The following is a 15224-nucleotide window of genomic DNA, read 5'->3' as shown; positions in this document are numbered from 1 at the left end:
TATATTCTACTCAACAAGGTATATTTTGCTTATTGGCTGTACTGTTTGCTATCTTCTATCCTTCAATAAAAAGTACTTAACAAAAAGGGAATGGCTGAGCTCAATTACATTTCCATTGTTCCTGTCCTGTTTCTGCTTCCATTACTTAGTTAGTTTGGTGGCCATTTTAGAAGGAGCAGAGCACCTCTGTCATTGCTGTTAGCTCAGGACCGGGTCTATGCTATGATGTTGCCTACTTGGCTGCATGTTCAGCTAGCATTCTCCCAGGTGCCTTCAACTCGGTTTTAAACGTTGACTGCAGTTGGCTTGCATTTAGGGACCTGGCCATAATTCGCCTTTCTCCAAACTTTTCTTGCCAAAAGTTGACATGGCTAGGTCCTCCTTTTGTCCTCCTGTTCCTTCTTCCTTTACTTAATCAGCCATTACTATGACAGCCTATTTGATTACAGGTCACTGTACATAAGACTTTGAAGAATAGTCCTCTTTCAATCATTGCACGTAGGGGTCATGAAATCGACCATTGTTCCAAAGGACTTTGCCCTAGCCTCATTTTCCATAGGAAGAAAGAGTTTATCGAAACCCATGCAGAGGCTTGTTCTCAGTGTCCGCCCTTGCAGTCTCTACAGTGTGCTCCTTGGTGAGACCTGTGGCAAAAATGCCTTCCCATTCCATCACTGTGGTGTAGATCTGTGATGCTTTCTCAAGAGTGCTCCTAATAATATTAAATAAGGTACTTCTTCACTGGCAACTGACACTGAGGAAGGAGATTGGCAAGTAGACCGTGGTATTGTTTGGGATGGGCTGAGTATTAGACCCGGCCCTTTTGCACGGTTACCTCAAAACGTTTTGCCTTCCTCCTGTGTTTTTTCTGAGTTCTTTTTGTGTTTGGGCATTTTAACACTGTTCAGTGCTAAAGTGCCTGTGCTCTCTCCTTTAAACATGATAATGACTGGTTTACACTTGTTTGCCATATTTAATTTACATGTAATTCTCCTGTGCAGTGGTATCCCATATACCCATGGCCTGCAAAATAAATGCTACAAGTGGGCCTGCAGCACTACTTGCGCAATCCACAGCAGTGGCATTTTAAACCTTTCTCAGGTCTGCCAATGTAGGGCCTGCATACACAGTTTACTGCCAGAGTAACTGGGCATTTAAAGTTGCTTGCCAAGCCTGAAACTCCCCTTGTACTACATATAGGACATCTCTCAGTGACGGCCTAGGTAGCCATATGAGCAGGGTGCTGTCTAGGTAGAAGGTGGAACATGGGCCTCTATGTGTGGCAAGTTCTGGGAGTGACAAACACCGTATTTCATTTTTTACTACTGTGAGTGCTGCTACTTTCACAGGTCAGCATTGTGAATTCCCTGATATGTTTTTCAATAGTAATTTCTGACCTGAAAGGAGTAGCGTTGCCATGTTTTGTAGTGTAGTTCCTATATTCCTAATAGGCTCTGCGCATTGGAATAATATAAACAGCAGTGTAGACGTAGGACTGAGGTCATCTAGGTCTCTACTGACTATATTAGACTTAATTAGTTTTGCCAGCTAGCTCAGAGGTCACTAGAAACGTTCTTGAATGTTCAAGAAGGAGTTAACTTTCCTGATTTAGACAAGAAGGGATTAGTTTCTGACAACCGCATAAACATGACAACTTTGCTCCCTCAGAATCAAGATTATGGGGTCGATTCTGATCCGGTAAAATGCGCTCCGAATCGTCGTACGGAGAGTTTTTTCCCCTTACGAATCGTACCCGTAGACGTCCCGTACGTACGACGAAGTACGATCCGTACCAGGTGCCAAACTCCGTACGAGTCGTACTGGACTCCGTACGACTCAAATCTCCGTACGAGTTTCACTCGGAACCGGCTGTACGCGACATCACTACGGTTCGCGGCTGGTTTTTACGACCCAGCAAGTACGATTCGTGTCGGGTACGCGTCGTACGACCCTTTTCCTACGGGAGCCGAAAACAGTCGTAAACGCAGAGTTCGCGCCGAAACAGGTACGGAACGCCCCCCCCTGGGTACGGCACGTACCCCCCATGATCGCAGGGGTACGCGCCGTACCCCTGTGATCATGCGGGGTACGTGCCGTACACTCAGCGTACATGGGGTACGCACCGTACCCCATGTACGGTGGGTGTACGGCACGTACCCCATGTACGCTGGGTGTACGGCACGTACCCCGCATGATCACAGGGGTACGGCGCGTACCCCTGCGATCATGGGGGGTACGCGCCGTATGGTGTGTAGGTGATCGTGCACTTTTCCGTACGAATCGACGTGTACCGTACGAATCGCTTCCGGGTCGGCCGATCGGGATCGGAATCGTCCGGTCGTACGGCGTCCGTACGAGTCGTACGGAAACGGCTCCGGATACGAATCATACGGACGGGGATTTTACCGGATCGGAATCGACCCCTATATCTCTAGAGTCGTGTGAAAACAATAGACAGCTATTTTACTCAGTCAATCGTGCATGCTTAATTTCACCACAGTGCAGAGAAATAGAGAGACGGGCATTTTCAATAAAAGGTGTTATTTATTGAGCAGTCTTCTTTCTCATGCAAGAGAAATGAGTTGCCACAATTGCAATACTTATCATAAAGTAAAGTGCGTACAGTAAAAGGAGTATTATGAAATAATACTGTAAAAGCATTGACATGGTTTCTTAGCCATATGATACTTTAAAACGGATAAAATATATACATACATAAAAACATTGACTAACGTACTCAACTGGTGCTTCTAAGATACGCCTACCCCGGTGTACCTGACCTAAGCCTAATACGTGGGAAGGAGTAAGTAAGTTGCAGTTTAAGTTAAGTTGGTTTTTGCCAAGAATCTGAATCAAGAATTCTCTTAAGGATTTAGTCAGCTCCGTACCTTGGTAATAGAATGTAGGAGGTCTCGTATCTCTCTCTCAGGACTCGATCTCCCAGCAACCCGCAAGGGTGACTGGAAACACCGGAGCTGGAATTTCTCGGCAGGAGAAAAGACAGCGTCTCTCGCAGTGCGTCAAATGGGAGGGTCGGCTTCCTTCGGCACTCGCATCAGCTGGGCGTCGGGCAAGTAGATAGCCGCTCTGCTCCAAACCACCGTGTCTTTGCTTAAGGCAACTGTTGGTATATTTATACCTGAAAGGTGGCGAGTTTGACGTAAGGTTGGACATAAGACGTCACTAAGAACTAACAGTTCTTTCTGGACTCCAGGAGTTCTTGTGCAAATCAAACCAAAAGCAGGGTGATTTCCCGGGCTGCTGGAGGCTTGGTTTGTTTAAAGAACGCGTTGTACTTTCTAGGAGTCTATGGGAGTAGCCTTGCCGTATTTGGACTGCATGGGCTATGACTAGATATGGACATGATTCCTATGCCTTTATAAGGATATGTTTTGTTATAACCACATAAGGGCATGAATCGGGGATATCTTGATTAGGGTCCCAGATAGATTCACAACAGTTTGGCATGTTTGGAATAGTGGTGATAAATCCTGCACATTGGTGTAGGTGGAGTTTTCATTACTATTGTAGAAATGCCACTTTTAGAAAGTGGATATTTCACTATGCTTATAACTCTTGTGCTTTGCAGCCTGACTCCAATCCACATCTAGGGTACAGTGACAGCTAGGCTTTGTGCATACTTTCCAGACAGCCACCACACAACGAGGTTGGGGTGTAACAGGGGTACATCTGCATACTGCTTTGTTGTATGGCCTGCTGTCTGCTCGGCTGCAGGAGCAACTGCCACTTTGCACTGCATGATATGCTGACCTGCTGCTTGTTTCCCTACTCATCTGCCCCCAAGTGCTCCTCCGGGAGCTCAGCGCATGGTGAGTGTTGTGGTCTGCTCATGGCTTCTGCTCCCTTTCCTGGAGGCTGGCACATGTGGGCCACTTTCTACAGTCCGAGTCTGAAGGGTCAGCAGTTTACTTTGAAGGGCACTGCCTAGTGCCCCTGCAGCACAAGCAGGCATCCACTTTGGGGCGTTGACAGTTTCCTGACCATTTATTGTTGATGGAAGACTTGGTGCCCAGGATAGCCATGCCACACTCATGTGCAGCTGTGTGCTTCCCAGGGAGTACTAAGGGGGAGTTGGGCCATTTGTGAGGTTGGAATCTTACTCCTCACCTCAGTGGAGGGCATGTGGGGGAGTTGGACAGCCATCACATGCTATCTTCACGGGTAGTGCTGTTTTACATACTGACTGCAAAGATGAACCCATGGCAACCCAAGGGTGTTTGTGCCCCCCTTTGTGAGGACTTACTTGAGAGCACTGGACCAGTTGTAACGGAATGGGGTGAAGCCTCAGTGGAGGCTCCATATTGCGCGAATAAAGGAGATCGCCTCAGAATACTGTATTTTCACTAATAGGAGCGCATATGCTCCAGGGCTTCATGTGTAGTTACTGTGCCTCCTTGGCATTTAGGGTGCTGTGCTAAATGTGTGAATTGTGGATAATGGGGATTTTCCTTATGTACACCAACCAGATTGCAGTAACCTTTGAAATAGGCACCCAGGTGCTCTGGTGCCTACATTTCTGTGACCATTACCATGTAAAGTTAATTAGGGAGGCAAGGGTGTTATGCCCTTGTGCTTTAGGGGTACTTCTACTCATTATTAGTTGTGAGTTAATTTTGTAGTGGATAACCAGGGTTATCTAGGAGTATGTATTTGGTCAAAGTGTCAATAATACTAGAGGATTTATGTAGTACAATGATGTTTGGTGACTCGTGCGTTTTCTCCCCCTAAACTAACTGCTGCCTTTAATGCCCTGATATTATGAAATATGTAGTTGTTGGCTTGCATTGTCACAATAACGAGTATTATATCAGGATTTGTATTTATATGTGCAGACATGGTGTTTTCATGACGTGTGCAACATATAAGTCTTTATCTTATTGCACTAACTATGATGTTTTGACAATAGTCTAATGGACAAAGTAATTATTGGTACATGTTGTTTTGGTCTATGTTTAATTGCAATACCAAAACTTATATTTATATAATGCTGTGTGAAGTCTCTTTTGCTGTGCATTTATTGTGTCACTGGTGTGTGTGCATGTGTGTGTGTTGTGAAAATACTTCATGATTGCTTCTGGAATAAGCCTGACTGCTCTGGCCAAGCTAAGAAGGAAGTGAGCAGGGGTTATCTTGGATGTGTAGCTTCCTTACCCTCATAAGAGTGGTAGGTTCTGCCTGGCGTAAGTGCATACCCTAGCCAACCAGAAACCCCACTTCTAACACTAAGGGCCCAATTACGATGCGGGCTAGAACAGCTCCGACAGGCGGCTGGAGCCCTCCAACCCGCATCTTAATCGGCTGGTCGAATTCCTTTCCATCCAACACACTTCGATGGGCTCGGTCAGAAGGGAATCTGAATCGATTTTCTGACGGGCTTGGAGCCCGTCCGCCATTCGTAAAACCTGCAGTAACCCCTCTGCCATCCCTTTCTGGTTGAGGGATTAGAATGGCAGATTCCCACTGTCTTTGTGTGCCAGCCTTTCAGACACAGAAAGGTATTGGGAATCTGTCATTGGGGGCCCCCACGGGTGCCAGGCAGCTGATTGGCGGCCTAGGGGGCAATCCCTGCACCCTGTGGCAGGCACCTCGAGATGCCTGCCATGAGTTGCAGGGTTAAACAACAGCTCCACTCTTTACCACGAGACCATGCAGAATGCATGCTATGCTCCCATTGTAAAGAGTAGGATTGCGATGAATATGGTTCGGTCGTATCTTAATTCCTGGGGTGGAACCGATGGTTCCATGTTTAAATATCGATAACAAAAATATAGTTAACAAAAATATAGATGTAAAAATATCGATTACAAAAATATCGACTCCCTATACTTAAACAGGTAAGTACAATAATATCGACTCAAAAATATAGATGTAAACAATATAGATGTAAAAAAATCGACTTTAAAAAATAATATAACAAATTAAATGATTAAATAATATTAATATTATTAACAAAATAAATTAAATTACATTTATATTTTAATTAATTATAACAAACAAACCTAATTTAATCAATATAAACACAAAAAATGTGTACATATACATATATTTACTTAAATACATTTTATTATCTTTATTTAATTTATAAACTTCAATAATTATATAAAAATAAAATAAACACATATATAAAACATTTTGAATAAAATAAAATATTCTATATTTAATTAATACATTAAAGTATTAAAAAAAATACATACATTTAATAACAAAATAAAAACATTAGTAGTTAAAACATTTGGTAGCGAAGGGGTAAAAATGACTATTCCCACTCCAGTGAGTGCAACAGTAGGGAAATCGCTGGATAGCGGAGGGGTAAAAATTACTATTCCCACTCCAGTGAGTGCAACAGTAGGTAAAGCGTTGGATAGCGGAAGTGTAAAAATTACTATTCCCACCCCAGTGAGTGCAACAGTAGGGAAAGCGTTGGAAAGCGTAGGGGTAAAAATTACTATTCCCACTCCAGTGAGTGCAATAGTAGGGAAAGCGTTGGATAGCGTAGGGGTAAAAATTACTATTCCCACTCCAGAGAGTGCAACAGTAGGGAAACGTTGGATAACGTAGGGGTAAAAATTAGTATTCCCACTCCAGTGAGTGCAATAGTAGGGAAAGCGCTGGAACCCAAAACAATAAAGAACCAAACTATCAAAATCTTTATTAAATTTAATTTCCAATATAAACATAATTAATATATACATTTAAATATATTATTATTAACAAACATAATAAAAAATAATTATTTACACATTATTTAACACTATAATATCCACCACACACACCTAAAATTAATTGCACAATTACATTTAATATTTTCTAATTAATTAATGAAAATGTATGTATTATTTTTTATTAATTAATCAATTAATTACTTACCAGCTTTCACACCATATACACTTATAAACACCACAACACACAACTAAAATTAATTACACATTTACAATTAATAATTACGAATTAATTAATGGTAATTAATTTAAAAAGTATTTAATAAGTAATCAATACAAAATTAATTACTTACCACCCTTCACACCATTTACACGTATAAACTCCACAACACACACCTAAAATTAAACAATTAACATAATTAATTATCAATTGACTAATTGAAATAATTAACAACTAATTATTAAACTATTATTATTAAATTAACACATTCATTAATCAATTAATTTTATATAATTAAATTACTTCCCACCCTATTCCCCTATAACCCCACAACCCGCTACGGAACTAATAACACAAAATTAAACATAAAATACATTAATAACTAATACAATTCCAAAACATATAATAAAATGACAAACAATTCTCATTAAAAACACTAAAATACATAACATTATTAATAAATCAATATTTTTGTAAACTATATTTTTGTAAACGATATTTATTACAACGATATTATTGTTATCGATATCGATATCGATATTACTTACCTGTCAGTCGATATTCTGGTCAAACTATATTTTTGTTGTCGATATTTCTTCCAATCGATATTTCTGCAGAGATATTAATGTCCCACTATATTTCTCCGTCGATATTCCTGCTCTGCACCGAACCGATGACAGGAGTTTGTTTGGTTCCAGTTCCAAACCGATGTCAGAGGGACTCCGGTGCATCCGACATCAGAATCGGGGCCTAAATCTGTATTCAAGTTGACAATTTGCTTAGATGTGCCTATCATCTGCTTTTTAATCCACCTTCAACTAAACTCACTGGTGTCACTTGGATAGTGTTGTGTACACTATGACAATGCTAATTCCATTAGTTTGTTTTCAATGCTGTCAGTTTTAGGATGTCACAACCTCACTAACAAGGTTAGAAACATTCATTTCATTTTCACTCACTGTCCACTGCTTAAATTCTTTTATTTTCTCATTCTGTGTGGTTACAGTACATATTTTATGCACTAGACTGAGGATTTTAAAATAAAGATTTTAAACTATATGTCCCCATTTCTTAATGCTATCTTTGACCTCATAAACAAAATATTGTTTGGATTGCCACTGTGTTTCTGAACTCATCTACAGTGATATAAGGATGCTGACACTCTGGTGTACGGTAAGATTTATTAGCAGGATTGAAAATGCCACCGCCTCACACGGAGATCAACTGCCTACTCACTCAGCCGTTAGCTCCACAAACTTCCACCTGCGATAGTCCATGCAGTCTTCTGGTGCATGTGGGCACATGCACCTGTAGAATGCAATGTAACACATCTGTCCCTTATACAATGAATAAAGAACAGATTTCAAAAGTTAAAAAAATACATAATACTCCTTAACCATGTCTAAGTAACAATATACTATGCATGTGCATACATGAGATATGAGCATAGCATTGTAAAGATGCATTGGCTAAAGACACTGAACAATTTCCGTAATATTAAAGCATAACATAATCTCATAACCTGGTGGGCAAGCTGGTAGCTCTGGCAGACAGGGAACTGCCCTTTTCTCCAGGATCGTCATCTCCATGACCTTTTCCCAGCAATAGCTCTTCAGACTAATTTCATAGCAGTCTTATTGACTTTTACTACTTTCTTGAGATCAGAGAACCTTGATTCCCCTTTTGGTAAAATCCTGGAACATTTTACCCTCACAAGATTCCTTACGTTCACTGTCACTGTCAGTTCTAAGGACCCTTGTTTGAGAAAAGTCTGATCATATTTGTTTTGTGCTTCAACTCGCTTCCTACCCATGTCCCTTATTTTCTTTTCTGGTAACTCAAACTCACCAATCCTCTTCCTCAACATTTTGGAAGTAGGAACACATCCCCTCATCATCATCATTCACACAATCTGTTTGGAGTGAGTAAATTCATTGTCACTAATATTCACAGTAAATATTAGTGACAATGAATTTACTCACTCCAAACAGATTGCGTGAATGATTCTAAAGATTCACAGCATACCAGAGGACCGGATAAGTTTCTTTGACGGTCAAGCGCAAAGAGAAAATAGCGCAGGATATATCTTAAATAGTAAGTTGGATATATCTGTGGTCAAGCGAAATGAGAAAACAGCTTTGATTATATTTAAAAAAAAACAGCAAAGTGAACATATCAAAGGTTTTTTTAACAAAAAAGAAGATTAACAAAAAAGAAGATTTGCTATAGACAGATAGACCCATGACATGTTAGAATAGATTTTAAATATCGTATAGATTAAACAATGAAAACTAATTGTATGTATTCTCCTTTTTAGAATCTACTTCGTTTTTATCAAAAGTTCTGTCCTGAGGAAGGTGTTTACCTTATTAAAACTAAAAGCACCGAAACGCGTCGACACAAGGACTCCACTTGATTTTTATCTTTTTTTGTACAATACTGTATCGATGTTAATTCTGTATAACTCATGCAATGTATGCTAATATAGATCCCTTTAAAATTGTATTCCATATGAATAGTAAGGGTATAGTGTTTATGCATTTGTTTTTAATTTATGTGAAATTGAGATTTTAAAGATTTTTTCCATGTGTATAATACATTTATGAAGATATAAGGAACTTGAATAGCTTCTTTAGTTTTCGATTTCTGTCCACATGTCATGTTAAAACTGTGGTGGTCTATCTGATATTTGCCAAATAGCCTAGCCTTAACTGAAGAACACAGAAAGGAAACCCCCTTTTTTTCTGATTACATATACCCAGTCCTTTCTGGTTAAATTGGGAAGCTCTCTTCTTTTTGATATTAAAAGAGAGATGACCATTCAACAACACCCCTAGGTTTCCCACCACCTCCTTAGGGGAAGGAGGAGCTGAACAATCATCCGGTCAACATCCAGTCCATCCTTGTGATGGGTTGGGTTCAAAACGAAGAATTTCTGTCTTGTCTGGATTGCATTGCAGATTGTTGGATCTCAGCCAGCTCATAACTGGCCAGCTTTAACCTATGTATTTTTTCTTGGTACCACAATACATGTGTTGCTCTTCCTACATATTGTCCCAAGCATATGCTAACCAGCAGCCTTAGGTTAGAGTAATTGATCTTGTGACCATATGGACGTGCGTACAAGAATTTTACCACAATTTCCTATGAAATAGAAAGAGAACGGAAAGGGATGTTAGGATACAGTTGCCGCTCCCAGAAAACCAACAATACTAGGCCTATTACAGATAGGACACACTTGTTACTTTTTGCGCCGCATCGCACCTTTAAGCAGGTGCCCTGGGTGCAAACAGGGAAAGAGCACCCTATTATGTTGGATGCACTGCCCTCAGGGCCTTCAACTTATAAAGGTAAATACAGAGCAGCTGTTTAAAAGCTCTTCCATCCACCTAAAGTTTTTTTAGGAGGGATTAGAGACCCCCTTGCAGGCAGATGTGCCACCTTTTTTTGGGCCACCTAAAAGATATGTTTGCCTATGCACCCACGTTGGTAATACGACGCAGAGGCAAAGAGATTCCCTCATTTGCCGGGGGTCACGCCCCCATTCCAATGAGGGAATGCCCTATAAATATAGCACTGGCGCTACATGCACACCAGCAATATCTATATCACAGAATGGGCCACACACACTTTTGCGGCCCCTTCTATTACACCAAAATGTACAGAAAGCGCTCCCATCAGGCGCACATTTCTGTAATACGGCCCCAGATTAACTGGATAGCTCTCCTTTATACCCAATGTCACTTCTAGTCTCCTCCCTTGCTTTTCTATCTCTGTTATAAGGTGGACCAACACTTTGCAGAAGACTCAGAATGAGGCAGGTCAAGGTTCAACCCCTTCAACACTCCTTTTGGAATGATCCCATCCTTTTTCTATTTCAGTATTCTTTCACATCCCACACATGCGTACATAGTTGTATGTGCAAACTCTGCAGGATGGTCCCAGTCAGAGCCTCTTTATTAACCTGATGTGGTAATTTGGTGCTTCTTAACTACTCAGAATCTGAGGGGAAATGTCAGACTAAACCAATAAACTTACCCCTTACTAGTGTTGCCAATGTTACAGATGCTCAACATCATAACCTATATTATGCCTTCAATATTGCTGGTATCAAGATTGCCTTGTCATGGCTCAAGGGCTCAGCATTTACATTTGAAAAACATTAAATATTGTAATGAACTCGCAAGCACCCATTGTTCTCTGTTTGTGTATGCCTGGAGACTCAAGGTAATTTGGAGAACCTCATAACCGATCTGTTACATAAGAATTATAACTCTACGCGTATCAATAAAGAAGAGCAATGATGCATAATGTGATTGTTTTATATGGAGTTTCTCTCTGTGTAAATGTCTTACTACTTTCTAGTTTGCTCAAGTTTTGTGACTTCAAGGTATTGTCTATTGTTCTTAAATGTGTTCTACTTCTTGTATAATAGAAAAACGTTAAGAATTAAGGCGAAGGTATATTCCCAATGGCTTCTAAAATCCTGGTGACATTCTCCAGCCTATCATATGTTAATGCTGGGAGAAAGTAATTCCATAAATGAAGTCACATAATCCTCTGTCATTCTGCCCAGGCTCACCGCTTTAGCGGTATTTTCCCTCTGCCTTAAAATCATCTTATATGTTTTCTTCCAGGCTAATTTTTTTATTCCCAACAGCTTGATACTTCTGTTTCCCTTCTTCCATCCTAACTTTAAACCTTACATATCTGTCTCCTCTAAAAGATAATTGACATTTTGGTTTCTTATTATCAAGTAAAAACATTTGCACTGCACAAGAATACCAGGTTTATTGTTCGCCTCCTGTGCTTTCTCAGTGTCTAATATGAAAATGATTTAATGAAACTGATAACATTTCAATACTCATTTGCATATTGTATTCTTATTAAATATACTTAGCAGGAGAGGTGGAATTTGTGTATTCTTGACTCCTTCTGTTGAGACAGTGTGTGACAGCGTGGGCCCTTAAATAGTTGCTTTAATTTCATTTGGATATTTGGAGGTTTTTCAACACACCATGAAAGTTCATTTACGTTGGGTTCTTCCTGGAAATTTTTGTGCAGATCATTCAAAAGATTGTGTCATAAACATCACATTTACCATGTTAACTCATATAGGAATCTTTGCTCCTCAATACATTAAAGCAGCTGGACGAAGTAACACCAGCCTTGGGTTGAAGATAGAACTTTACTCAAAGAAGTGCCTTTGCTTTACTTAGTGAACAGGTGTTCGGAAGTTTTTAAGAAACATGAAGGGCATGAAGAGATTTTAGAAATATCTAGGTCATTAATTTGCAAAGATTCAGGTTTCCTAAAATGTAAAAAAAAAATCATATCCGATTCTACAAGGGAGCTTTTTCTCTGATCGTCCATTTCAGTTCTGCAAACTTTAATCAGTTATGGTGGAGAAGTGTGGCTCAATGGTTAGAGCGGCAGACCCTGATGCAGAGGTCTAGCCTGGGACCAGGGTTCAATTCCCTGCCTCGGTGTGTCTTGGGCTCATAAATTCCACGGACCTGATAATTCTTGTGTTGGTGCCTATTCCAATCATGGAGTCCCACTCTGCAACTCTGGGCAATAGCTTGCTTAATCTCCACAACGGCCTCCACAATGGGGGTGCCCAGGAGTGGACACCTCACGGGGAAAGCCAGGATGGGTTCCACAGCGGTATTCGTACAAGCGCCTTGAGACCCTTGCGGGTGAGTAGTGCGCTATACAAGTATCAATTTACATTTACATTTTACATTTTCAATGCAAAACCAAAGCCCACTGATTGACTAGCTCTAACATTGGGAAAATGTTGTGGCAGTGATTACAGAATGCAAGTACTTGGTCTACACAACCTGCAATAAAAACAGAAGGCCACAAATTGGGACAAGGTGAGCACACCCTAATCCCCAGGACCATGTGGATTCGGGTGGAGAGGCAAAATGACAATACCTGAACAAATAAAAAATACAAAAAATGTTAACTAAGCCACAGATCTCTGTGGCTGGATTCATGGCACCCAAGAGCTGGTCCCTGAGACCTGTCAGGGCAAAATAATGAGTGCATGTTTCATTGCTAGATTCAGCAAATGCCCTGCAAACTTAATGGGTTTATGGCTGCTCTGTTGAAGATTCTGCAAATTTGAAGTCAGCGTCAAAGACCTCACTGGAGGTCCAAAATTGGTCTATCAGCTGATGAGTGCTTACAAATCTTGCGATCTGCACTCAAATAGATAATGGTTCATGGCCACAGTCTAGAGCCTTATTAAACCTTTCCTGTTCACAGCAAGGCCTTGTTGCTGAATCCACCGGTGGCCAACCACACTGAGAATGGCCTACATAATGGTGATTGACAGGAGGCTCTGATCTACGGACAGACCATTCTTCAATTTAAAAAAACAAAAAACTATTTGATCTATGCATACAAATAGAATCCATTACCATATCCATGCAAGCTTGCTTGTCTGGTATCAGATTCGAAGACCCTCAAAGGATTATCAAAGGATCCCCAAATACATGGAGGATCCTCGATTCTGCACAGGAGGGCCTCTGTGGAATTCAAGTATCCTATGTGGATCCACACATCCCTCAAGATTTTTTTTTTATTTAAACAAGGGGGTAGTCCCTTGGGGACCCCTGCCCACATGGGCCTGTTTCACAGCCTGAGTCTTATATGCCCTTTCAATTTTATTTTCAGGATTCGGGGACTGAGTGGCCACATCATATAATGGCTGCCACAATATTTTCTTTCAATGTTGTGGCAGCGAATACGATTATTTTGTAGAATTTGTGGACCTAGATGTAACATTTTCTGAGCTTGAACTCCTTGATGCCCAGCCAAGCCTTTCATTAAACTCAATTTCTCAAAAACTACTGAATGGAACTACTACAAATAGGAAAAAGCCAAATCCTTGAGTAAACTTCTGCCTTTGTGGCAGTCTTGGTGTAATTCTGTTCAGCATTTTTTTTCTGTATTAAAGAACAAATAAACGTATGGGGAATGCAACTTTTCCAAAAATGTTCATCCAGTGTGCTTCCTTCATGTTTATATGCAAAGTATGTATTCAATGAAAAAAACAAAGGTTACAGGGACGTTATAGTTAAGTTCATGTTTTACCCATACAAAACCAAAGAAATTCAGCGGTTATGGTTATACTTATAGTTACCTGAAAGAGAAGGGCCTCACAAACCCAAAGGGACAGGGCACCAAATAAAATGTAAATGTCAAATGTATAATTCCCTTTGGATACATTTCTTTACAAACACTCCACATCCACTCACATACGTAGAACCCAAACCAACGGGAGCACACATTTGTAGGATATGTGTGGAAAATGACAATGTATATTTACATAAGCGGCGTTCATTTATGTTCACCCTCGCCACTGTTGAAAGTAAAGCGAAAGTCACGAAACAGTGGCCACGCCATCTTGCCCCCTTTTTAGGCCCCATCACGAACATAGATAGCAGCCATTTTGTGTGCCATGACCTCTCTGCCCACTGCCAATAGCCTGCGCGTCACTCCCCAGCCTCGCAAGTATTCCCCCGCGCCCTGACAGCCCCCGGTCTCTCCTGCTTGGGTCATAAACGCACCTCTAAACACGACCCTGTCTCAGAGCCACATCCCGTGCTGAAACCCCTGGCCCCTCGCTCTTTCATCCCACCCTTAGAACAGGCCCTTTGATAACCCCTTCCTCCTTGCCCGATTGACCGGCCTGATCCCAGGCGTCACTTAGCCCAACAGATGCCGTTTATTGCCCCCACAGTAGGACCTCGCCTCACTTCAAAGGAACGGGGATTAATCAATGCCCTCACACCCCTAGATCCGACCGATCACCCGCATTTCTGTTCCCAGCGGAATGTCCAGCTGCGCGATAGCCATCATGCTGAGATTAGGGTTGGGGACTCCTACTGTAGATATGTGTGGGAACGGGCCTGAACCGGGGATTCCAAAGATGCCTTTTCCGTACTTCAAAGCAATACCACGGATGTCACAAATGTAATAAAGCCATAAAACTGTGTATAAGAGGCCAGGCCTCAGAGATGTGGTTAGAGCACCTCGAGAAGATACCCTGTTGTCTGATTTGACGTGTTCTGCTCCGTCGGAATAAACTCCTGTTTCCTGTCTTCCAGTCTCCAGCGCCTGCCTCTTTATTTGGTAACAGTAAGTTGGGTGAGAGGCGGCTAACGCCGGGCAAAACTTAAAAAGGGTAATCGACCTGATCAGCCTGACCCTTTTTCATCAATTGGCGTCCCAAACGTGGGGCCCATCAGCGACACGTGGATCCAGTAGGAGAGGTCCCAACGACAGAGTGAACGACTGCAACGATCGGAAAG

The sequence above is a fragment of the Lissotriton helveticus genome, chromosome 3_1 (assembly GCF_964261635.1).
Source record: "Lissotriton helveticus chromosome 3_1, aLisHel1.1, whole genome shotgun sequence".
Taxonomy (NCBI): Eukaryota; Metazoa; Chordata; class Amphibia; order Caudata; family Salamandridae; genus Lissotriton; species Lissotriton helveticus.
Note: the sequence above shows the minus strand (reverse complement) of the source record.